This window comes from Schistocerca piceifrons, chromosome 2 (genome assembly GCF_021461385.2).
Source record: "Schistocerca piceifrons isolate TAMUIC-IGC-003096 chromosome 2, iqSchPice1.1, whole genome shotgun sequence".
Lineage (NCBI taxonomy): Eukaryota > Metazoa > Arthropoda > Insecta > Orthoptera > Acrididae > Schistocerca > Schistocerca piceifrons.
In genome coordinates this window covers 496,424,523-496,448,784 of record NC_060139.1, presented here as the reverse complement: position 1 = coordinate 496,448,784, position 24,262 = coordinate 496,424,523, and the positions used below count along the sequence as shown (strand labels likewise).

Sequence of the window (24,262 nt, the reverse complement as noted above, 5' to 3'; positions counted from 1 at the left end):
TCCTCATGAAATCCACGCGAAAACAGAAAATGTGGAGGTCATCTATACAACATGTGTGAGAATTCCAAATGGACCATGTAGGGATTTCCTACCCAGTCCAGAAAGAGATCCACGGCATTCAAATTCGCAGAGGTGCGAATGTTGATTCAGACCACTCCCGAACTCAAGTCAAAGTCAAATTTACACCATAGAAAATTCATCGGAAAAGAACTTCTTCAGCTCCTCTCGCCAGGAATGGGTCCCTTGGGGCCTTCCCTTCCCAGGTTCTGACCAGTAGAAAAGCGGACAACCGCCAGTGGCTGAAGCAACCACAGGTCGCTGGTCGTAGAACTTCACGGTCCTCGTCCGTCCCTCAGACTGACCCAGTAAAGCCCTCCCAGCCAGAGCCACCGAAGGCACAGCGAGAAAAACAGAAAAAGAAGAAGGCACCCAAGAATCCAGACCTTGCGGTGGTACCCATCCCACCACTCCCTACAAGCTCTACGTCTGAGGATGAGGTAGAGGTTCTGGCGTCCACTGAGGACCTAGATCTCGCCAGACCCTCGGACACAATGGATGTCACTCATGTGGGTACTCAATTGGTGGCGGCAGGTGACACAGAGGCGTAATCTGCCTCCTCAGTCTCTTCACGCCTTTCTTGGCCGTGGATAGTGTCATCCTCCAGTGGAACTGCAGCTGTTTCTTCCACCTTCTTGCTGAGCTCCGACAACTTCTCAGCCTTCACCCTTTCCTCTGCATTGCTCTTCAGGAAATTTGGTTTCCAGTGATGAGAACCCCCGACCTCCGTGGCTATCGGGGTTATTATAAGAACCGGGCAGCTTATGATAGGGTATCCGGTGGCGTCTGCATCTACGTCCTTCACTCTCTTCGCAGCGATTCTGTCCCTCTACAAACACCTTTAGAGGCTGTTGCTGTTTGGGTGTGGACGCCTCAGGCTGTTACTGTATGCAGTCTCTATCTTCCACCAGATGGTGATGCCCCGCAGCATGTCCCGGTTGCACTGATAGCCCAATTGTCGCCACCTTTTCTGTTACTGGGCGACGTCAATGCCCACAACCCTCTGTGGGGTGGATCAGTGGCAACAGGCCGTGGCAGCGTCATTGAGCATGTGTTGGCACAGCTCGACGTTTCTCTCTTCAGTAATAGCGCCTTCACACATTTCAGTGTGGTGCATGGCACATACTCTTCCATCGACCTTTCGATCTGCAGCACTAGCCTATTACCATCTGTCCAGTAGAGTGTGCACAACGACTTGTGTGGTTGTGACCACTTTCCAATCTCTCTGTCACTGCCACAGCGTCACCCTTCTGGGCGCCCCTGTAGATGGGGTGTGAATAAGGCTGACTGGGACTTGTTCACCTCCATTGCCACTATTGAGCCTCTTTCCAGTGACACCATTGATGTGGTGGTTCACTCAGTCACCACTGGCATCTTTACTGCCGCAGAATCTGCCATTCCCTGTTCTTCTGGGTCCCCTCGGCGGCGGGCTGTGCCTTGGTGGTCGCCAGAGATCACTGAGGCGATTAAAGATCGCAGGTGGGTCCTCCAGCATCACAAGCAGCATCCCTCATTGGAACACCTCATCACCTTTAAACGATTCCGTGTGCGAGCCCACCTCCTCATTCGCTGATGCAAGCAGGAGTGCTGGGAAAGGTATATCGCCACCATTGGCCTCTGTACCTCTCCATCGCAGGTTTGGGCCAAGATTAGGCCAATTTATGGCTATCGGCCCCCCGTCAGCGTACCTGTGCTTTCGCTGAATGGAGCGGTCTGTACTGACTCCACCACACTTGCAAACCACTTAGCGGAGCATTTTGCTCAGAGTTCCGCTTCTGCGAATTACCCACTGGCCTTCCACTAGCTGAAAGAGCAGATGGAACGTTGGAGCCTTTCATTTCACACACGCCACCCTGAATCTTACAATGCTCCGTTCAGTGAGTGGGAATTCCAAAGTGCCCTAGCCACTTACCCTGATATGGCTTCCGGGCCAGATCGCATCCACTGTCGGATGCTCAAGTACCTCTCGGTGGACTGCATTCGACACCTCCTAGACCTTTTCAACCACATCTGGGTTGAGGGCGAGTTCCCGTCGCAATGGCGGGAAAGTATCGTAATCTCCGTTTTGAAACCTGGTAAGAACCCACTGGAGGTGAACACCTACCGCCCCATTAGCCTCACCAACGTTCTTTGCAAGGTGCTCGAACGCATTGTGAGCCAGCAGTTGACTTAGCTACTCGAATCTCGGGGCATTCTGGCTCCGTCTCAGGGTGGTTCCGTAAGGGCCGCTCTGCCGCCGATAATCTGGTGAGCCTGGAGTCTGCCATCCGTACGGCCTTTTCCCGCCGGCAGCAGCTGGTCGCCATCTTTTTGACATGCGGAAAGCATACGATACGACATGGCAATATCACATCCTCTCTACACTTCATGGTTGGGGTCGTTGGGGTCCGCTGCCGATTTTCATACAAAATTTTCTGTCGCTTCGTACCTCCCGCGTGCAAGTTGCGGCCTCCCATAGTTCCTCCCGAGTTCAGGAGAATGGGGTACCGCAGGAGTCTGTCTTAAGTGTCTGCCTCTTTTTAATTGCAATTAATGGGCTCGCTGCGGCCGTGGGAACGTCTGTCTCAGCTTCCTTGTATGCTGACGACTTCTGCCTATACTATAGCTCCACTGGCATTGCAGCTGCTGAACAGCAGCTGCAGGGCGCTATCCCCAAGGCGCAGTCTTGGGCTGTAGCGCATTGCTTCCAGTTTGCGGCTGCCAAGACCTGCGTTATGCATTTCTGCCGGCGCCGCACTGTTCACCCTGAGCCACGGCTTTATCTTGACGGCGAACCTCTTCCAGTGGTGGAGACGCATCTGTTTTTGGGCTTGGTTTTCGATGCCTGGTTGACTTGGCTGCTCCATATCTACATCTACATCTACATCCATACTCCGCAAGCCACCTGACGGTGTGTGCTGGAGGGTACCTTGAGTACCTCTATCGGTTCTCCCTTCTATTCTAGTCTCGTATTGTTCGTGGAAGGAAGGCTTGTCAGTATGCTTCCCTGTGGGCTCTAATCTCTCTGATTTTATCCTCATGGACTCTTCGCGAGATATACCTAGGAGGGAGCAATATACTGCTTGACTCTTCGATGAAGGTATGTTCTCGAAACTTTAACAAAAGCCCGTACCGAGCTACTGAGCGTCTGAGCGTCTCTCCTGCAGAGTCTTCCGCTGGAGTTTATCTATCATCTTCATAATGCTTTCGCGATTACTAAATGATCCTGTAATGAAGCGCACTGCTCTCCATTGGAACTTCTCTATCTCTTCTATCAACCCTATCTGGTACGAATCCCACACGGCAGCTTAAACAGACATGCTGGCAGCATCTTAATGCCCTTCGTTGCTTAAGCCACACCAGCTGGGGTGCCGATCGGTCTACCCCCTGTACCAGGCGTTAATTCAGTCCCGACTAGATTATGGGAACCTGGCTTATGGTTCGGCGTACCCTTCTGCTTGCGGTTGCTGGACCTCATCCTTAACAGCGGGATCCGACTCGCCACTGGAGCTTTCTGGACAAGCCCTGTCAACAGCATACTTGTGGAGGCAAGTGTCCCTCCATTGCGGATCGGCGCCAACGATTGCTGGCTGCTTATACTGCACACATTTGTAGCTTGCCCGGGCATCCCAGTTATCGCCTCCTGTTCCTTCAGTCCGTCATCCATCTTCCCACACGGCGGCCCCGGTCAGGTTGTACGATCGCAGTTCGCATCAGGGCTCTTCTCTATGGGCTTGAGGTTTTCCCTCTTCCACCTGGGCCCCTCTGCATACACCCCTATGGTGCGTGCCGCGCCCATGCTTCGACTCGATTTGGCACAGGCTCCGAAGGACTCAGTCCCTCCTGAGACCTTCCGCCACCACTTTCTTTCAATCCTTGCCGCATTTCAAGGCTCTGACGTTGTCTATACTGATGGTTCGGTGGTTACTGATCGTGTCACTTATGCTCGTAGTCTAGGGGATCATTATGAACAACACTCATTGCCGTATGGCTGCAGCGTTTTCACTGCCGAGCTGGTCGCCATCTCCCGCGCCCTGAGTATATCCGCTCCTGCTCAGGTGAGTCCTTCATTATCTGTAGTGACTCCCTGAGCGATTTACGAGCTATCGACCAGTGTTTCCCTCACTCTCGTCTCGTGATGGCTACCCAGGAGTCCCTCCATACTCTTGCCGATTGCGGTCGCTCTGTGGTCTTTGTGTGGACCCCGGGTCATGTCGGCATGCCGGGGAATGAACGAGATGACACGCTGGCCAAACAGGCTGTCGGTGCACCACCTTGGCGATTGGCTTTTCAGAGAGAGACCTCATGTCAGTTTTGTGGCAGAAGGTACTTCGCACCTTAGGTGAAGAACGGCGCACCCTGCCTTCACCCAACAAGCTTCGGGCCATCAAGGAGGCTACCGGTGCGTGGCGCACTTCCTCGCGGGTCTCTCGCAAGGAGTCTGTTGTTCTCTGACGGCTGCCCATTGGCCACACCCCGATGACGCACAGCTGTTTATTGCACTGTGAGGAGCCACCTCTATGCTGCTGCGGGTCAGCTTTGACGGTCGTCCACATTTTGTTGGCCTATTCCCTTTTAACTGCGCTCAGGAAGATGTTTGTGCTGCTTGATATGCTCCCTGCACTTTTAACAGATGACACTGCCGTGGCAGGCTTAGTTTTGCGTTTTATTCCAGCAGGGGGCTTTTATCACTTGATCTAAGTGTTTTTCCTTGTTTTGCGTTGAGTCTGGCCTCTGGCCTACGATTTTAGACTGAGTTTTGTAGTGTGTTTCTTGGTGGTTGGCTTTTCCTTTTTTGTCTCTATGCTCGGCCAACCACTGTCACACCCTGTGCGATTTTAATTTCTTTTGTCATGTCTCTGTCTGAGTCTTACTTGTCCTGTGTCTTCTCTTGTCGTCTCCATTGTTAGTTTTTATTCTTTGTGGGTGTTTCACGTCTGTGGAAAAAGAGACCGATGACCCTAGCAGTCTGGTCCCTTCAGTCCCACAAACCAACCAACCTATTCATTGCCAATTGTTGCTACCATTTCAAGTGTCACAAACCTACCAAAAGCCATGTACATAATAGCAGTTGCCGAGCGGTTCTAGGCCCTTCAGTCCAGAACCACGCGTCTGCTAAGCTCGCAGGTTCGAATCCTGCTTCGGGCATGGATGTGTGTGATGTCCTTAGGTTAGTTACGTTTAATTAGTTCTACGTTCTAGGGGACTGATGACCTCAGATGTTAAGTCCCATAGTGTTCAGAGCCATTTAATAGCAGTTTGCAGTCAGAAGACTCCCTGAAAGCTTTGTAGACTGTATTTGTCCAATACTATTGCTCTCAATATTCTAAAAAAAAAATACGTCAGCATCCCCGTTCACATTGTTAAATACGTAATGTGAGTATTCGATCTGTGCAGTTGCATTTCCGCACCCTATGGCTTGCAAAAACAAAAACCTGTAACCAACTACACAACCACAAACACACAAGCAACACAGTTGTCTTATTAGGAAAGAAAGGAAAGAGGAAGGCGTTTTTTGTTACAAAAATTTTACTTATACAACGCAAGAACATGTACAGCTGACAAACACAAGACCAGAGGTGGTAACAGTGGTAGACGCGACCTTTCCTAAGACTCTCATATCAGAAAAAGTTACTTACCAAAATATATTGCGAGACATCTCACACTTAGCAAGCACAAATTAAATATTGGCGCAACAAAATTTTTTGTTTACCTAATTAAAATACATGTTTGTCGTAATATAAACAAAATCGCTACAAAAGTTCGATTTTGTACGCCTTTCAGATAACACGGATTAAAGTGACGCTATTCTCTATAATGTACAGATATGTAAATGTAGATGTGGAAGTCATCATGCTCTAAAAGTCAGTGGATCACAAACAAAAACGATTTAAGACATTCTACCAGCCCATGACGCTGCCTCAGCTGTAAGATAATTTTAATATCAAGTCGTCAGCCATGCTAGGACTTCCAAAAAGCAAATCTTAAATAAAATAGCAGCAAACATTAAGAGGTGTAGTTCCTCAACATTGCAGTACGACAGCATGGCAGTACTGGTTTGTAGAGACGAAGGAATATATACATCGTAATACGCGGAAAATAATGTGCTTACAGTGGTAGTAGTGGTGTGGAGTTACGAATAATTGCTAACCTGACGTACTTATATTCCACAACAGGGTACTTGAAAAGTCAAGTACATACCTAAAAAGTCTTGCCTTGGATAAAACACACAACACATTCTGCAGTTCTCTCTAGCCAGGTAATACCATTTCCAGTCACACGCCTGGTCACTTTATAAAATCTGTAAGATGGTTGCCTAAAAAGTTGCCCACTGCTGGGCTTGTGATTTGACGTATATAATCATACTACACAGTTTTTACTCAACAGTTGGAGGTGTCCCACGTTAAACAGTCATTCCTTATTGTGTGGTATAAAGATAGGTGTCGCTGTATATGTGAGATGTCATCTCCAACCAAACCCTGTGCAATACCCTGGAAAAATTTTGTAGAACTACTGAAGTAGGGTGGTTCCATTAATTAAGGTTTATAGTGTAATTATGTGAGATAGAATACCTGTGCCGTATATAAATTAATAGCGTGATAGCATATTCCGCCACAAAAGATAGAAGTGAATAACAATGAAACGAGATAATTTAACGGTAAATACCGCGATTTGTGTGACAGAGTACCAAATAGCGACGGACAGACTGTACTGCCGATGATATTGTGGACAACAAAGCTTCCCCTGTTTTAATATAGCACTCCTGTCAGAGCCAGAGTAGTTTATTATAGCCGTATGGAGATATAATATAGTGGTTAATGGCCTGCCTGTACGCCAGTAAACAAACAGCAGAGGCGCTTCCAATCCAATGCTACAGAACTGATAGAATTAAAGCATACAAGTGTGGTAGACATCACCCAACTGGGTGCTCGAATACAATGAGTGAAACCCACACATAGTGCTCTCAAACCATGTCATTCTTCATATAACACGTCAAGAAGTTTGCAGATGCAGCACTTTAGCAAGCCTATCAGCTTATGTAACTATATCGTCATATTCAGGTGGCGGTGTAAATACTACTTGCTAGTCTGACTGTTGCTGTATGTCATTAAGACAGTCTGTATAGTACTTTTGCATGGGTATATACATATACAGCGTGTTACAGGAAGGTACGGCCAAACTTTCAGTAAACATTCCTCACACACAAAGAAAGAAAATTTATGTGGACATGTGTCCGGAAACGCTTACTTTCCGTGTTAGAGGTCATTTTATTACTTCTCTTCAAATCTCATTAATCATGGAATGGACACACACAGCAACAGAACGTACCAGCGTGACTTCAAACACTTTGTTACAGGAAATGTTCAAAATGTCCTCCGTTAGCAAGGATACATGCAGCCACCCTCCGTCGCATGGAATCCCTGATGCGCTGATGCAGCCCTGGAGAATGGCGTATTGTATCACAGCCGTCCACAATACGAGCACGAAGAGTCTCTACATTTGGTACCAGGGTTGCGTAAGCAAGAGCTTTCAAATGCCCCCATACATGAAAGTCAAGAGGGTTGAGGTCAGGAGAGCGTGGAGGCCATGGAATTGGTCCGCCTCTACCAATCCATCGGTCACCGAATCTGTTGTTGAGAAGCGTACGAACACTTCGACTGAAATGTGCAGGATCTCCATCGTGCGTGAACCACATGCTGTGTCGTACTTGTAAAGGCACATGTTCTAGCAGCACAGGTAGAGTATCCCGTACGAAATCATGATAACGTGCTCCATTGAGCGTAGGTGGAAGAACATGGGGCCCAATCAAGACATCACCAACAATGCCTGCCCAAACGTTCACAGAAAATCTGTGTTGATGACGTGATTGCACAATTACGTGCGGATTCTCGTCAGCCCACACATGTTGATTGTGAAAAATTACAATTTGATCACGTTGGAATGAAGCCTCATCCGTAAAGAGAACATTTGCACTGAAATGAGGATTGACACATTGTTCGATGAACCATTCGCAGAAGTGTACCCGTGGAGGCCAATAAGCTGCTGGTAGTGCCTGCACACGCTGTACATGGTACGGAAACAGCTGGTTCTCCCGTAGCACTCTCCTCCATACAGTGACGTGGTCAACGTTACCTTGTACAGCAGCAACTTCTCTGACGCTGACATTAGGGTTATCGTCAACTGCACGAAGAATTGCCTCGTCCATTGCAATTGTCCTCGTCGTTACAGGTCTTCCCCAGTCGCGAGTCATAGGCTGGAATGTTCCGTGCTCCCTAAGGCGCCGATCAATTGCTTCGAACGTCTTCCTGCCGGGACACATTCGTTCTGGAAATCTGTCTCGACACAAACGTACCGCGCCACGGCTATTGCCCCGTGCTAATCCATACATCAAATGGGCATCTGCCAACTCCGCATTTGTAAACATTGCACTGACTGCAAAACCACGTTCATGATGAACACTAACCTGTTGATGCTATGTACTGTTGGGCTTGATGCTAGTACTGTAGAGCAATGAGTCGCATGACAACACAAGTACCGAAGTCAACATTACCTTCCTTCAATTGGGCCAACTGGCGGCGAATCGAGGAAGTACAGTACATACTGACGAAACTAAAATGAGCTCTAAACATGGAAATTAAGCGTTTCTGGACACATGTCCACATAACATCTTTTCTTTATTTGTGCGTGAGGAATGTTTCCCGAAAGTTTGGCCGTACCTTTTTGTAACACCCTGTGTAACACGTTATACAGTTTGTGGGTTGTCTATGAATTGCATATGTAAACTTGCTTATAGAAAAGACATTTATTGTACTTTACAACAGATACATATTAATTTGTGAACTGTGGAGATTCACATATTGCATGGGCAAAAAATTCACTGTATGCTTATATGTCTTACTTACACTGAATGAATACTCTAACTGCAGACGCTATAGGCTCCCAAGATGCAACATGTGAGGAAATGAGAGTGCACTCTAACACAGATAATTATTGTCCACATAGAGGCAACATTGCACCCCCTCGTTCTGGAAGTAAATTTTACACAAACGAGTGCTCTCAACCTTATTCTGCTCAGATGACACTGTTCAGAATACCTGCCTCAAGTTTCATATTTAACACATCATTTGTTGTCATTATCGCATTTTTAGTTCGACAGATAGTATCCTTTACACGTATCAGGAACTTTCATTTGGTGAACCACAGAGTTTGTGATATTCATGAATAATGCTTTTCATGCCAGTGCTTCAAGTCACCAACGTACTGTTCCACCAGAATTACCAATCTCAAAGTACCACACACCACATATCTCATCCAGTCATTGCTTAGTAGCAAGAGGCCATTGCTAAAATGGTGCTAATCTAGCCTCCTGCACGGTACATTTAAGGCACACTGGTCCCAGCATGATTTCAGCTGAACTGTATTGAGGTGTTGGTTCTGGAAATGAGTTTGGACTATTTACACTCTGTGCAGGTACACCTCCTACACCTATATAAATATTCAAGACGGTTACATACTATCATCGATCTGCAACTGCCTTGAACAATGCACATAGTTGCACCACGAGCAGCTGCAATGTTGCACAACTGAGACTCAGCATAGTAATACTATGCCTGCTGCTACCTGCTGGTGCAACCTGAGAGACAGGTCATGTCTATAAGGCTCTTCTTGGTATCAGCTAAGGTGGTGAACCTGAGAACCGACGATATGCCACTGTGCAGGTGGGACCTGCTGGTGCAGCTAGAAAAAAGGCGTGTCTTCCACTTAGCAGCAACAACTGTGGTGTGCCTGCCGGAGACATGAATGCCACGAAGCAAGTTCACTTTCCGGACCCTGTATGCACGTCAATTTACGTATTGGACGATTGGGATTTTACAGTATACAGACAGGCTTTCAAGGAACTCAAGGTTTCAAGCAGCAGTCGATTGCTGGCCCTTTGACTGTTGTATTGACAATGTCTCCATAACTAATTCCGCCATTCTTCAAGAGGAGCACAGATTATGTATGTTAAATACTTACCTGAAGCCTGTAAGTGACGTGGAGGAAAAAAGAATGTGATGTAACTGTATACAAAGTTCTATTTACAAAAAAAAGTATATTGGTGGATGTGTAATTTGTACAACCACTGTTACTAACAAGATTGTTCATGTTATCAAGTAATAATCAAAAGATTAAGTGTTCTTTGGTCCTCCCTAACTGTTGAGGGATGCTTAGCACATTGGAGGAAGACATTTTAATACTTTCAAGTGTAAGAAAAGCTTTTACACTCTGAAGATCGAAGATGGTAGTACTTCTGAAAACGTGATCTTCTGGTCATTCCTTTTAAATTTGCTTGTACTTTCAGTCTAAGTGTAAACTTGTAGCTCAGTTGCACTATCGTGTGTGCATCAGTCGATTTCTTGCAGGGCTGTCAGATATCAGGCGTTATTCATCATGTGTCAGGTATTAGGCATCAAGTGACATACAGTGTAGGTCACATGTTGTGTAATGTGCAGGTGTCTGGCAGCTAACTGCGCACTTGTTCCAACCTATGTACTGTCAATGATAGAGAGTAAGCAACACCTCATCTTGGAATGCTGGTACAACGGGTTATAATCAATGGTGCAGCAATATAGGCATAATGTGGGCATAGAAGCAAGGCACATGATGCTATGCACAGGTATCCAGATCCGCCATGCAAATTTCTAGTTAATGATCCCATCATCTGCAGTTTCCAAGGCTCAGGATATAGATGCAGGCACCTATCTGTAACATTTGATTATACTATGACACCCATTCAGTCTGTGGTTCCCTTGATGTGTATGTGGCTATGGATGCTTTAGATAGGGCATGTGTTCTACACAAGTGTCGTATTATCATCTAGCAGCCAACAAGCATCTATCTGCGTCTTATGATTTTGATGTTTAATTAAATTATCGTTCAGTGATACTTTTTTTAGTGTGTGTTATCGGTGGCATTTCCCACATGTTTCAATATTTATCCATTCTTTACATCTTAAATATTTAAATGTACAAGTAGAAATATGATCCTATTGCTTACATAACCAGGTGTCGTTTGCTAAGCTACGCATCAATATATTAATGTATATGAGTCACCTAATTACCCAGTGCTTGCAACATAACCTTAAGTTAATGACAATGTGATCAAAATAGTAGCAGAGGTATTGCTGTCTGTAATGCTTGAGATATAGATGCAGGCATCTACCTGTAACATATGTTAATACCACAATACCCATATAGTCTGTACTTTTCTCAATGAGTATGGAGCTTGGCGTGCTCGACACTCCCTCCAACGATGATGGTGGCATCATTGGTGACAACAGTGGTGACAGTGATTAAAGACATCTCAAGAGTCTGTCATCTCATGTTAAAGAAACATTTGGTAACGTTCTTGTCCTTGTACCACCTTGGCTCCTGGATCTGAGGTTGGAAATAATTCTATAACGCACATTTTGTGATCAACAGTGATTATTCACCTTCTGTATGATGTTTTATTCAATGTAGCCAGCTTAACAACAGATTTACGCGTAATTACACACTTTAACACTGATGCATGATGTCCATCCTTATAGTAATATCACATTCTGTGAAACATCATAAGTTCTTCAGAAAATGAACGTACATCTTTCATTTTATAAAGTAATTGTAATAATTTTCTGTTGCTTATGACTGCTGGAAGAGGATTCTATAGAATTTATTAAGATTTTTGCTATTCTGCATTGAAACGTATTGTAAAATCGTAGGTAATCGTTAATGGTTACTGGTTTTCCGTAATACTTTTTTTGTTTAACATGTCTCCATTTTTGCTTTTAAGTGTGTAGTTTAACGCTACTTGAAAATTTTATCATATCCTGCCATAGATTCACGAGAAATTTAAGGATATGAACTCCTAAACTTTTCTGTTCCTCTTTGCACAGACACTGTACAAGAAGGGGTTTATGAGAAAATGAAGTCCACGTGTGAAAGACTATGCGACTTTTCACTCATGAGTTTTTCAAAACAACTAACTTGTCCCTAGAGAAGGCATGTTGAAGGAAAGCATCTTAAGACTGGCGTCATTTTGAATGGGCAGATCCCTGATCAATAAAAACCAAGTGGTCAAACGTTATGGAAATGATGGTTCCAGTTGAAAGAGTGTCATGTATGGTGCCCATACATGAGTGTAGACATGATGACAGTGTGGTCTGTTAGAGACAGATGTGTATTGCACACAACAGCACATTGTGAGTTAACAGACCTGTCATCTATGGATCATGCAAGAAACGAAACAAAACCAGTCTATGTTTATGCGAATGACAAATAATGACTCTTGCCAGAATCCTCTGGTTAGCATTTCAAGATTTTCAGGATCTAAACGGTCAACAAGAGACATATCATAAAATAAATATTTCGTCCTTCTATTGAGAAATGATAAGTGTCTCTTTTTACCAGTTAGTGATCAAATGTAGACCAAAAAGCTTCTAATCTATACTGAAAGTACCCAGAATGGATTTTCACTCTGCAGCAGAGTGTTCGCTCATCTGAAACTTCCTGGCACACTGAAACTATCCATTGAACTGATATTAGAATCCAGAGCATTCACCTTTCACTAGCCAGTGATCCGCTGGGTATCCAAGGACGACCCACTGTCACCTATCACAGTTTCACTTCCTCAAATACTTCATCTCCTACCTTCCAAACTTGACAGAAGTTCTCTCGCATTTCTTGTAGAACTAGAGTTCCTTACATAGCTGTCACTCTATTGTTGGCAAAATCGAGAAAGTACCTTTACTGTACTTACTATCACTCAAACAGTACATCTGAACACACTACCCAAGTCACACTTACGTGTGATCCTTTTATCGCTGATCCATTTAAATGTTGCAGCGTACCAATTTCGTTGAAATATCTGCGAAATTTTGAATATAATTTGAGGTCCATTGAAGTGCAGTCTATTTAATGAATAAATTTTGTATTAAAATTTGTTGCTACCACACGCATTATATATTTATCTGCAATAGCATTTACCTGATGTTCTCGATGTCTTACTAGGGTACTTAGTTTGGGGTTTATTTGCATTTCATTCTGATTAATCAGTCAGTCTCTTAATATTCCAGCTTAGTACTCGAATTGTAATTAGCTACTTCAAAATCTGGTAATTTGTTTTTATAGCATTTATTAGGTTCTGTCAGTGAACACTTTGTTTCTTTTGATCATCTAAAGTTTTTGTATTTTAATTTTGAAGAGAGGCAATAGGTTTACATGTTTTGTTATCTCTAGTTAATATACTACTCTGTCCAGAGATTGGGCCTTCAAATCTGTTTCCTCGCCTCGTTTATTAACATACTGAATGCATGATTTAAAATTTCCTGTTTTTTTTTCATTTAAGTACGGAATATATGATCCAGCAGAAAGTGAGGGAGATTTTCTCTATAATGTAGACAGAGTGCATGTAAAAGTGATGTCAATTTTTTGGAAATGCAATTGCCATGGCTTATGTAATACAATGAATTTGCTTCAGCCTTACTTGTTACAGAGATTACAGCTTCTAATTTCATTTTCAGTGCTCTTTTAAGACGGCCAGATTGCTGAGTACATATTTGTGAAGCTCCATTTTGGTCGAAAATATCATGCTAACTCAATATCCTAGGCTTCATACACACTGTTTTTTTCTGTAATGTCCACTCCTCACTCAGAACACAGTAATTTCATTTGTCTTCTCTGTCAATGAACTCTAAGTTGCATCTGTCATATTAGCATACCGTCATAGTACTTCACATGTTTTGCTAATAAACCTCTAAATTGACATGTTTCCACTTCTAATTTTATTTTTCATTTTGTTCTTTGTCCACCTCACATCAGATTCTCCTGATTACTCTTGCCTAGCCAGGTAAAAACTATACGTATACTTAATAATCCAAAAGAAAATCTTCAGAAATCTTCTGCATCAAATGTAGACTAGCATTTGAGAAGAGCAGTAATTTGTTATAAAACATACACAGTTTCTGTGTCGCAACCTTATTTTAACATTTTCTTTCATTCCATTCCACACACTGCAAACTAATATCGCATCTACAGGAGACTGGATGTCTGGTGGGTTACAAATATTTTTATAGACAATAAAACTTTCTGCAGTTTTAGTCTCTACTTTATTAGCTGACTTTTTATGCACATAGTATTGGTTGGACATAATGAAAGTTCAATATTGTATATGACAATAGTTACATATATTATTTCATTACTTTACTTCAAAAAGAGTAGGTAAAAGATTCAAGAAGTGCACATAAAGGCAAATTTTATCTGTATTACCAAATTAACTTTTCTTTCTCCATATTTCCGTTTCAGTTTACCGACTCACACTATCATACCAATTTCATATTTATCTTGCCATCACATCACATTTGTGTAAGCCGTATATTATTTCCCTTTCAAGTTCATATTAAACTATTCTAAGTGCACTGTTACAATTGCTAATTCTTCTATAACTTACCAGTTTATTTATTACACATGTTTTTTTTATTTAACAACATCTGTGTATTCATATGGATTGCTCTTGTGGTTTCCAATGATCCATCTTCAGAAGATCCCAAACCTACTACTGCTGGAACTACAAATCCACTTCCAAACATCTTGAACACTATATTCGTCTTCCTTTTTTGTAAAATTCTTTCTAATTCAATCTATTATTTCGAAAGCCAACTTCTAATTCTACGTTTTTCTTCATTTTGTCTTTATGTGTTAAATACTACAAATCAAAAATTTTCCATATAATATTTATGTTTATTTTTACATCGTCTTTTCTGACACTACAAGAAAGACAAATTTTGTAATTAACTACTTCACCCACATACAAAGATATAATATGTAGCTGCCTTTTCTTGTATATCTTTTATACATTGTGGCTCTGTTGTTTATAACCACTCATCGATTTTGTCATATATGTTTCACTCTTATATAGTGCAATGAAAATGATTGATATTGGTACTAAAGTACGGGTCCTAGATGCAACATGAATATTAAATAACTGGTTTTATTTATAAATGTGAATTTATTACTTAAAATGTATCTGCTTTGTGTTTGGAAAAAATCTGTCAGTCAAGTAGGTAACATAACTTATCGAACTGTTTCACAGTTTTGTCAGTGCTAATAAGTCTTTCTTTGATATCTTTACTTGAAGACATATTATTATTTTACTTAGTTTTCCTTAAAATATTTTCCTATTATAATATATTTAATAATTGTGCCACATTTGCCAGACTCACAGTTTTTTATTTTATGTCTTAAAATTTGTAGTACTATTGTTCACTTCTATAATAATCATCTCCTACAGTACTTTTGTTAGAATTTCAATAAATTGCACTTGCAGATACGGCTCATAGAAGTTTGTTCTGAAAACATAATATATGTGGCAGCCTGCCACATATATTATTTTTTCAGAATAAACTTCTATGAGCCGTATCTGCAAGTGCAATATATATATATATATATATATATATATATATATATATATATATATATATATGTATGGTAAAAACAATCTGAAAAGCTTGTAATTAAACTGAAGGTATGTTTTCCTGAAAAATAATTTTCTGTCTCATCAGTATATATATATATATATATATATATATATATATATATATATATATATATATATATATCCTGATGAGATGTACATATATATTCTGATGAGACACTATCTGCTTAATAACTTTTATGTCTGTCTCTGGAATGAAATAAGCACTGATTCTGCCTAGCTCTTCTACCTCTTTCTGACAACCTTCGTATGTGAACTTCGACTAGCTTCGCCGTTTTCAAGTCACACTTTCACAGTGTAATAATAAACTGCTCTTTGTTAAAGTCACTTGTCTCATTGGATTGTCACTTGCCCACAATGCCATCAGTTGGCATCCAGCGTCATGGTGAGCAGTGCTCATTGGCGTATCAGTGTAAAGGGATGATGTAAACGTGTACTTATCTTTTTTCATCTTTAAATTGTTAATTAGTTTCTGCTACATTTTTATCTACCTTCTGTTTCCTTTCGAAATTTAAATAAAACGATTTGTAACAATATTTTCCAGTATAAATTTGAGACGAAAACAAATCGCCAAACTATTATTGAAGGCTGAAAATTAAAATGCTTCACCACTCTCAGTTTTCTTCTACATTTTATTCATCTTTTCCCTTTACTTGGTGCCAGAATTCCTTATTATGCTTCACCATCTGTTCCATTGGTAGGGATCATCTTCACTGAGTCTTAGCTTCATATCATTTCTGATGTTCAGCAACCAACTGGTTTGACTTCTTCCTCTCCCTTTCTTCTTTGTATGCATTTTTTCATGACATATATTCAGGTCTTCATGTTATATGACCATACCATTTGAACTTGGATTCTGTTTTTGTTTATTAGGTCAACTTTGAACTGCCTCATTAATTTATTGTACGTTTTTTCTTGAGTGTTACAACTCCTGCCCATTATAACATGTGCAAAATAAAGCTCCTGTTCATGAGTCTTTCTCGATACGCAGTCTCCGCTGTCATACAACAGCTCTGGTCTTACAGCTGCTTTATAGGCTATTTTTGCATCATGTAGAACTCTTGAAAGCATTATGATGTTGGTACACGTTGATCTTTCATAATATTTTGTATTTAGTTTTTGCTCCTTCTTTAGTTGTATGAAATGTATTTCTAACCCGTTCTTATATATTTTCCTTTATCTCTGCAGCACATTGTTCCACTATTAAATAAACTTATCTTCCGAGTAATAGTGAAGATGACAGTTATCATTAACAATACTGAGTAAGAATGGAGCTGACATATATTAGTCCACGATGATGTTAAATTTCAGAACACACTGATGTACAGGTTAAGACTTGTCTGATTATGTTCTGATAGTGAAAACGATGCTAACAAGGTGTTTGTTAATAATACAGGCCTACAGATGGTACTGTACTCCCTGTGTGTAAATAATCTCGGTATGATAGTTCAGAATCAGCTTCCTATTTTGGTCTTCATTTCTTTGTATGTAATCTCGGTCTGAGGAAATATGTTCTGCATTGCATTTTCCTTGCGAGTCGCATGCTTCTCCTTGGCTCGCCCTCCTTCCGTTCGGTCCAAATACGACGTGGCAGTTTGAAAGCATTCTCAGCTACAAAGCGCTGAAGACCCTTATGGTCCCAAGGCTCCCTCCTTCTCTTTCCTGTGGCGGGCGCGCAATTTCTCGTTTCACCTTCAAGATTGGGCGACTGCTGTGGCCTCATTGGTGTTATGCACTGTGCTTTCTCATCTGTAGGCTTTGGTCTGCGGCGATCCTGATGATTCCGAGGCTGCGTGTTTCTCTTCACACTGGTGCAAGTAGATTCTTTAGCTACAGACTGAAGCCTAAGCGAGCGACGTAACTGTTTAGGACCTGAGCAATGGACTGCTTCGCACATAGCCTCTGCTTCCCTATATGGCCGTTTCTGGTGCGCCGATATGTTAGTTGAGTCTGGTAATAGGAGCTGAGTTGATGATGCATCTGTAAAATGCTGCCTCATATCTTCTCGTGGAGAATGGGAGTGTTCTTTTAGCATAGGGAGCGGGAAATAGTAACTCTGTTGGGCACAGGAATTTCGAGATGATGATGGCTGGGAAACAATAAGGTGCGCCATAGTATATTTATCAGGTGACATGAGCGAATCCATAGGTAATGTTCTGAACTCCAAATGTGATATTAATGGGAGCGTAAGCGCTAATACGGGAGGTACAGGCCCCTGGAGAGGCAATGTACGCTGCTCTGCCGTATGCAACAGTGTGGGTACTTGAGCCAGGAGCTGCTGGTTAGCCACTGAGCATACTGCTGATGGTTGAACTTGAAGCTGCTCACTCCCCACTCCACTTTTATCATCGTCGTCCGGATTGAGATGAATCATGTCAACCTCCTTAGCAGTAGGCTGTATATGTTTGTCAGCCATATTTTCTGCACTGCGTGTTGCATCACTGTGCTCATAAGAGCTGTTTTCTTTTAGTTCGACGATTTTTTGTTTCTGTTGTTTTGGAATTTTTTGGAGCAACTCAATCATGTGAAAAAACTGATTGTGCAATAGCCAGAAAATATAGAAAGCAATTGCTGAGGGGCCCATAATCATCTGTGCCCAACGGACAGTGAGATCAAGCATGTACATATTAGGTCTCTCAATTATGGGATGTGTAAATATCCATGGTAGGGCAAGCTGATGTGGTACTAATGGTTCAAATCGTTTCTTTGCAAAATCGGAAGTAAAAGTCTCCATGTTTTTCAGGTTTACATCAGAACCTTCCTCTGAATCATTAGACACATCAGACAAGTGTGTGTAGGTTAGTTGGCGAATGGGAGACTCATTGCATCCGTAACAAGTGTCTTGTGACGCATCAGCATTTTCGCATGAATTGTCATCTTCTATATTCACCTCGTCTAAGTTTTGCAGAGAATTCTTTGGCATAGACAAGTCAGTAGGCTGCTCGCTTTCCAGTGAATCAGATTCGTCAGCCTTGATGCCTAATAGCATATGTTCCATAGATCGATGGTGTGTCGCCAGTGGGTGAATTGAATAGTGGTCGTGTCCAGCATACGGGTTGAAAGAGTAAGAACTGTTCTCCACAGCTGGAAGCTGGCAGTCGGTGCTGATTTGAAGCTTCTCGAAAAGAGCAATCATCCGATTTATATCGAATATAGAGGCCCTGTCGAGTGAACTAACATGCACCTGCTTAACTGCAGTAAATGTATTCTCTGGCTGAATTGTATCCTTAAATGTCGAGACTGTTGGGAGCAGTTCACGGCTGAACGTGGAACTACTGCCACTCGTGTGGGAAAGAAACCCGTGGCGAGTCTCTTCATCTTCAGTCACTGGAGAACTGTACGTAGGGGAGGATACGTCATCAATATATGGTTGCCAAACTCGCCCAGGTGAGAATGGATGGATTTCTTGAAACTGGCCATCGGAGCGGTTCTTCAGGTTGGGAGAGGATACCCCCAACATGCTCGCTGACATGTCGATAACGTGTCCTGAAACAAAAACATAAAGTATAGGTAACTGACGGAGCTCCAGGTTAATTATAATTAAACATCCTTCATGAGCTCATTAAATGAATAGCAAAGACAGAACAAAGTACACTCCAATACAAAAAAAAACTGAAAAATGACATACCAGGAACATGCGACAGAAATTGGTAGATGTGATGTACATACACAGACAAACAAATAATTACTCTTTCAGAACAACTGGATGATTTATTCAAGATAAAGAGCTTCACAAACTGAGCAACTCGCTAATACGTTGGTCCACCTCTGGCCCTTACTCAAGCAGGTATTTGGCTTGCATTGGTTCCTAGAGTCGTTCGATGACCTTCTGATATCGTGCCAAATTCTGTCCAAGAGACACGTTAGATCGTTAATATCTTTAGCTGGTTGGAAGGCCCTGCCCATAATGCTCCAAACATTCTCAACTGGGAGAAGATCCGGCGACCATGCCGCCCCAGATAGGGTTTGGCAAACACCAAGACAAACAGTATAGACTGTCGCCGTGAGCTGGTGGGTATTTTCTTACTGAAATGTAAGCTCAATATAGCTTGCCACGAAGGGCAACAAAACGGGGCGTACAATATCACCGACGTATCGCTGTGCTGTAACGGTGACGCGGATGAAAACCACAGGGGTCCTGCTATGAAATAAAATGGCACCCTAGGTCATCACTCCTGGTTGTCCGGCCATAAGGTGTACGACAGTCAGGTTAATGTCACACTACCGTCCAGAACGTCTCCAGATAGGATAATGCTAGTCATCGGGGCTCATTTCAAAGTGGGATTCATCACTGAAGACAGTTCTACTCCAGTCAATGAGATTCCAGGCCGAACGTTCCCGACGTCACTTGTTGGTGTACAGAGATCAATGTTAGTAGCCTCCATGGGCGCTGTGAGCTCAGCACACTTTCTGTGAGCCGGCTGTTAATGGTCCTTGTCGTCTCGTCACTGAAGAACCAGTTGGATGTCGGGCTGATGATAATGGTGAATCCGGGACTCTGACGATTGCTCAGTCCTCGCATTCTATCCTCCCGATGTCGACCACTTCCTTCTTGACTCTGTGTTCAGGCACGGCTCACCCTTTAATGCCAACATCGTCAAATAGCGGCATCGTTCCTATCCAAATGTCGAGCACTTCGCCAATTACTCCATATGGCTTCTTTGATCTCAACTACATGTCCTCTTTCAAACGAATACATCTGCATATTTTGTCCCCACGCCTGTCTGCTGGGCATCCTTACTGTCCAACTGAGTACAAGGAATGAAATTCGCAAAGACTTGATGCCCTGGTATCGGCATGTCCTCTGTTTACTATCCTTACCAGCTGCAATGTAATTGCGCTGCAGCGTCACACAAGCATTTTCTGTCAATAACTTGTGAATATCAATTCTTGCATACGTCCTTCGTGCTGGGTCGTTTTTCTTGTTTTAGAGTGTGTTTATAGAATAACCGGTTCAAATTAATTTTTTGAGATGCGCGGATGTTTTTGTGACGCATAGTTATAAAAAACTTTCTGACTAGTCGAAAATACCTGTGCTGTCTTAAACATAATGAATTATTTGTTTTGTCTAATATGTACTTCAACTATGAAAACAAAAAAGAAAATTAAGAAACAACTGTGAAATGTTTTGTGAATTTATTTGTCTAGAAGTAAGACATCAAATGGATTAGAAAACATTTGATACACCTTTGAAAGGTGCTTGAAATCATCTACAGCAAACGAGACTGCACTGTCTACATATCCACCAAAGAAATTCCTTCTAGCACTCTCTACAATTCTAAAATTCTAAGTTATTCACTGAAATTTAAATTCTCATTCGGTACCTCATTTGGGTAATCGACATCGAGCAGAACTATATACCTACTTTATTTTTTTACTTTTGAACAAATCATTACCCAAAACCTTTGACGGTGTGTTTTTCGAAAGTTTAAATTACATTTTTATTGGCAGTTAAATATCACATCAATGTAACTTTTTGTGCGCAAAATAACTGGGGCTTGAAAACATGAACTTCTTGACACTTAATAGGCATAGCTAGCAGCAGCTGTCCATGAAGTATTTCAATTTTCTCTCAGATCATTAAGTTTTTCTTAATTTCTCTGATTATTTTCAAGCACAATATTTTTTAACCAGGCTGTACACCTCTTTTTCCCACTTTCCATTTTTCGTTTGGCTGTGAAAATTCGGACAAAATCTCGTTGTATAACTTCAAGGGAGTCTTGTTTTCGTTCCACTCAAACGTTTGTCCGAAAATTTGATGACGAAACAACGAGCTAAATTGATAAAGATAAAACTGCTGTCGTACCTAGACCGTCTTTAGATGTTCTTGGTGCAAGTTCATCTTCGATATCGACTGAAAAACAGTATTGATTATGTCAAAATTGTTTGAACTTATTGCTTTCGGATGTAAACGACGTTAAAGCCAAAAAATCATTATTTAATAGCAGAAATTATTACAGGACATCAGGCCATTATCTGTCGCAGAAAAGACTGAATTTACAAGTCTCTTAGTATAAGGCTTACCTCCCTATAAAATACCAAGTCGTACATACATTTCGCAAAAAATTGTTCCTCACATCCACAACAGAATTTGTGAAAACATCAAAAGAAATATTTCAGATGATCTCACGATTTTAGTAGCTTCTAGTGTATGGACCTGTTTGCATCACAAAACCAACTTCTTGATCGTCACAGCTCACAGTTTGTCTCCTAAATTCCAGTTGCAACATGAGTCTTTGCTTTGAAGCTTTTGTTAATTTCTTACACTGACGAAAATATAGCAAGGGAACTTAATGATATCGCATATCGCTCAGATATTGACCACAGCAAAACACATTTCCTCATTCATGAAATGGTGCTAACACGGTGAAAAGTATTCGAGTTGCTGAGTATGATTCCGCTACGTGTTTCGTCCATTCGTTTCAGAGGGTTGTAACTGTGTCGTTTAAGTAGCAAGAAGGATCGTAATGGTAGACGTCTCGTAACACACTTTAGTAATTAGATCTTAGCTCAATAAAAAATTAATAAAAAGAGCTAAATTCACAGGAGCATCCGTTGGTGCAAGATACCACCGCGTCGTGTTACTCTACGTTTTATATGATAGAGCACCTGCTAGAACAAAAGCTGGCTACGTCGCTGTATGTGACTGATCATAATACGCTTACTAATTTGACGTCTGATCAGTGGCGTTTGATGGAGCAGCATGGTACGCTTTTGAAGCAGTTTCACGAAAAAATAAATAAGTTCTGGTTACTCCTGCTTATCCGAAGCAATACCACATATTGCGGGGTACAATAAGTACGAGTATTTACATAAGGATAAGTCGGCACGAAAAACCGCTGCCTTACCACACATGAGAGTCTCGTTGACAATTTAAGCAGAAAGCCGTTTTAGTTTCTTAAATGAACACCCGAATTACTTGACTGCAAGCTTTCTACATCCGAGATCCAGTACAGACCATTTAGATGTTGTTGAAATTGAAAGAGCTCGACAGAACATCCTATTGGAATTCTGCAAAGAATCTTCCAGCAGTAGCAGGTCATATCCAATGCCTGCTAACAGAAGTAGGGGACACGAGACCGAATCAACTCTGACCCGTGAAGCTCACGACACGTTTTGGGACTGTTTAGCGAAGTGACAAATGAAAATAACAATAGTCAGTGTGTAGGTCCAGAAATAAACACGATTTTAAGTGAGACTGAATATTATTTGACGAAAGTTCGAATCGATCGCGACCGTTATATTTGCTGGTCAGCTAAAGTGACGCAGTACCCGAATTTGTCAAAGTTCGCCAGAATTTATCTTACAGGGTTACACACTCAGTAAGGCGTGGGGAGGGGGGAGCGTAATTTGGATGTCAAAAGGAAACAACGACGAGTACTTGACGCTTGTAGGGAGGTGGAACTCCTGTTTCAAACATTGTGCCGGCCCCTCGCACCACCTGACGTCACTCGGTCCCGCAACGGGCCGGAGCTGCTACGAATTGCCGGATCACCTTCCGCGCATGCGTCGTTTCGGCCCTCTGTGATTGGCGTCATAGGCCGCTGTGGTGGGTATATAAGCAGAAAACCGAGCCAGTCCTGGATGTTAGCGGTTTTACTCCTGACGACGATGGCGAGGATGACCATCGAAAGCTCGAGAATTGTACTCGAATTGAAGCTGCTTGAAAACTGATATTTTATTTTGACATGCCGCCGTGAAAGACTCTGTGGACAAAAATGACAACATGTAAACTCAAATAGCAACAGTGAACTACAAATTAAAAATGACAATCAATAGACAAACCCATAGCAGCCAGAATACCAACATGCAGAACAAAAATGCTACGAACTTATGCACCAAACTAATAAAATTAGTGGAACTGAAGTGATCCCATCGCCTTCTTGAACCATTCGCAGTAAAACGTAGCATTAGACTCAAGAGTCAAGATAAGTGAATATCAGTATAGTGTTAGAAGATATCCTTGTTAGACAAACAGAAGCACTCCGCACTCCGTCTTCAGGCCACAAGTGGCCCATGGGGACCAACGACCGCCGTGTGATCCTCAGTTGAGGATGCGGATTGGCAGGGCGTGTGGTCAGCACACTGTTCTCCCGGTCGTTACGATGATTCTCTTTGACCAGAGCCGCTACTATTCGGCCAAGTAGCTCCTCAGTTGGCATCACGAGGCTGAGTGCACACCGAAAAATGGCAACAGCACATGGCGGCCCTGATGGTCACCCATCCAAGTGCCGGCCACACCCGACAACGCTTAACTTCGGAGATCTGACGGGATCCGGTGTATCCACTGTGACAAGGCCGTTGCCAGACAAACAGAAGGTATACATATATACAGGTCCAGCATCGAGTAGTGGATCTTATATGCTACAACGAAATTAAGGTTAACCCTGGTAGTTTACAGGAGAGAGAGAGCGAGTTTGTTTCGTAATACCCTTTAATTCAGCTATGCCATTTAATAGGAACTCCAGGAAATGTCTGAAGAGGCTTTACACAACAGAAATAACAAGGCTAAATTCATAAGTATTAAAAAGAAAGAACCTTGAGGTATTAGAACTTAAATCAATAATCTAAACACTGTGGAAGAAAACACTTCATTGTATCACTCAATTTAACATGAAAGAAACAGAAGTTTCATGGATTATCTCTGAGTGGAAGGCAACAATGTACTGTCAGAACAAGAAGACATTCTACGTGATGTTAATAGATTTTACAGTAC

General features: G+C 42.2%; 1 pseudogene; it reads right to left on the bottom strand.

Annotated features, from left to right (window-relative positions):
- Window positions 1–23,734: 23,734 nt before the first annotated feature.
- Window positions 23,735–23,852, bottom strand: LOC124778660 (annotated as a pseudogene).
- Between the last annotated feature and the right edge of the window lie 410 nt (window positions 23,853–24,262).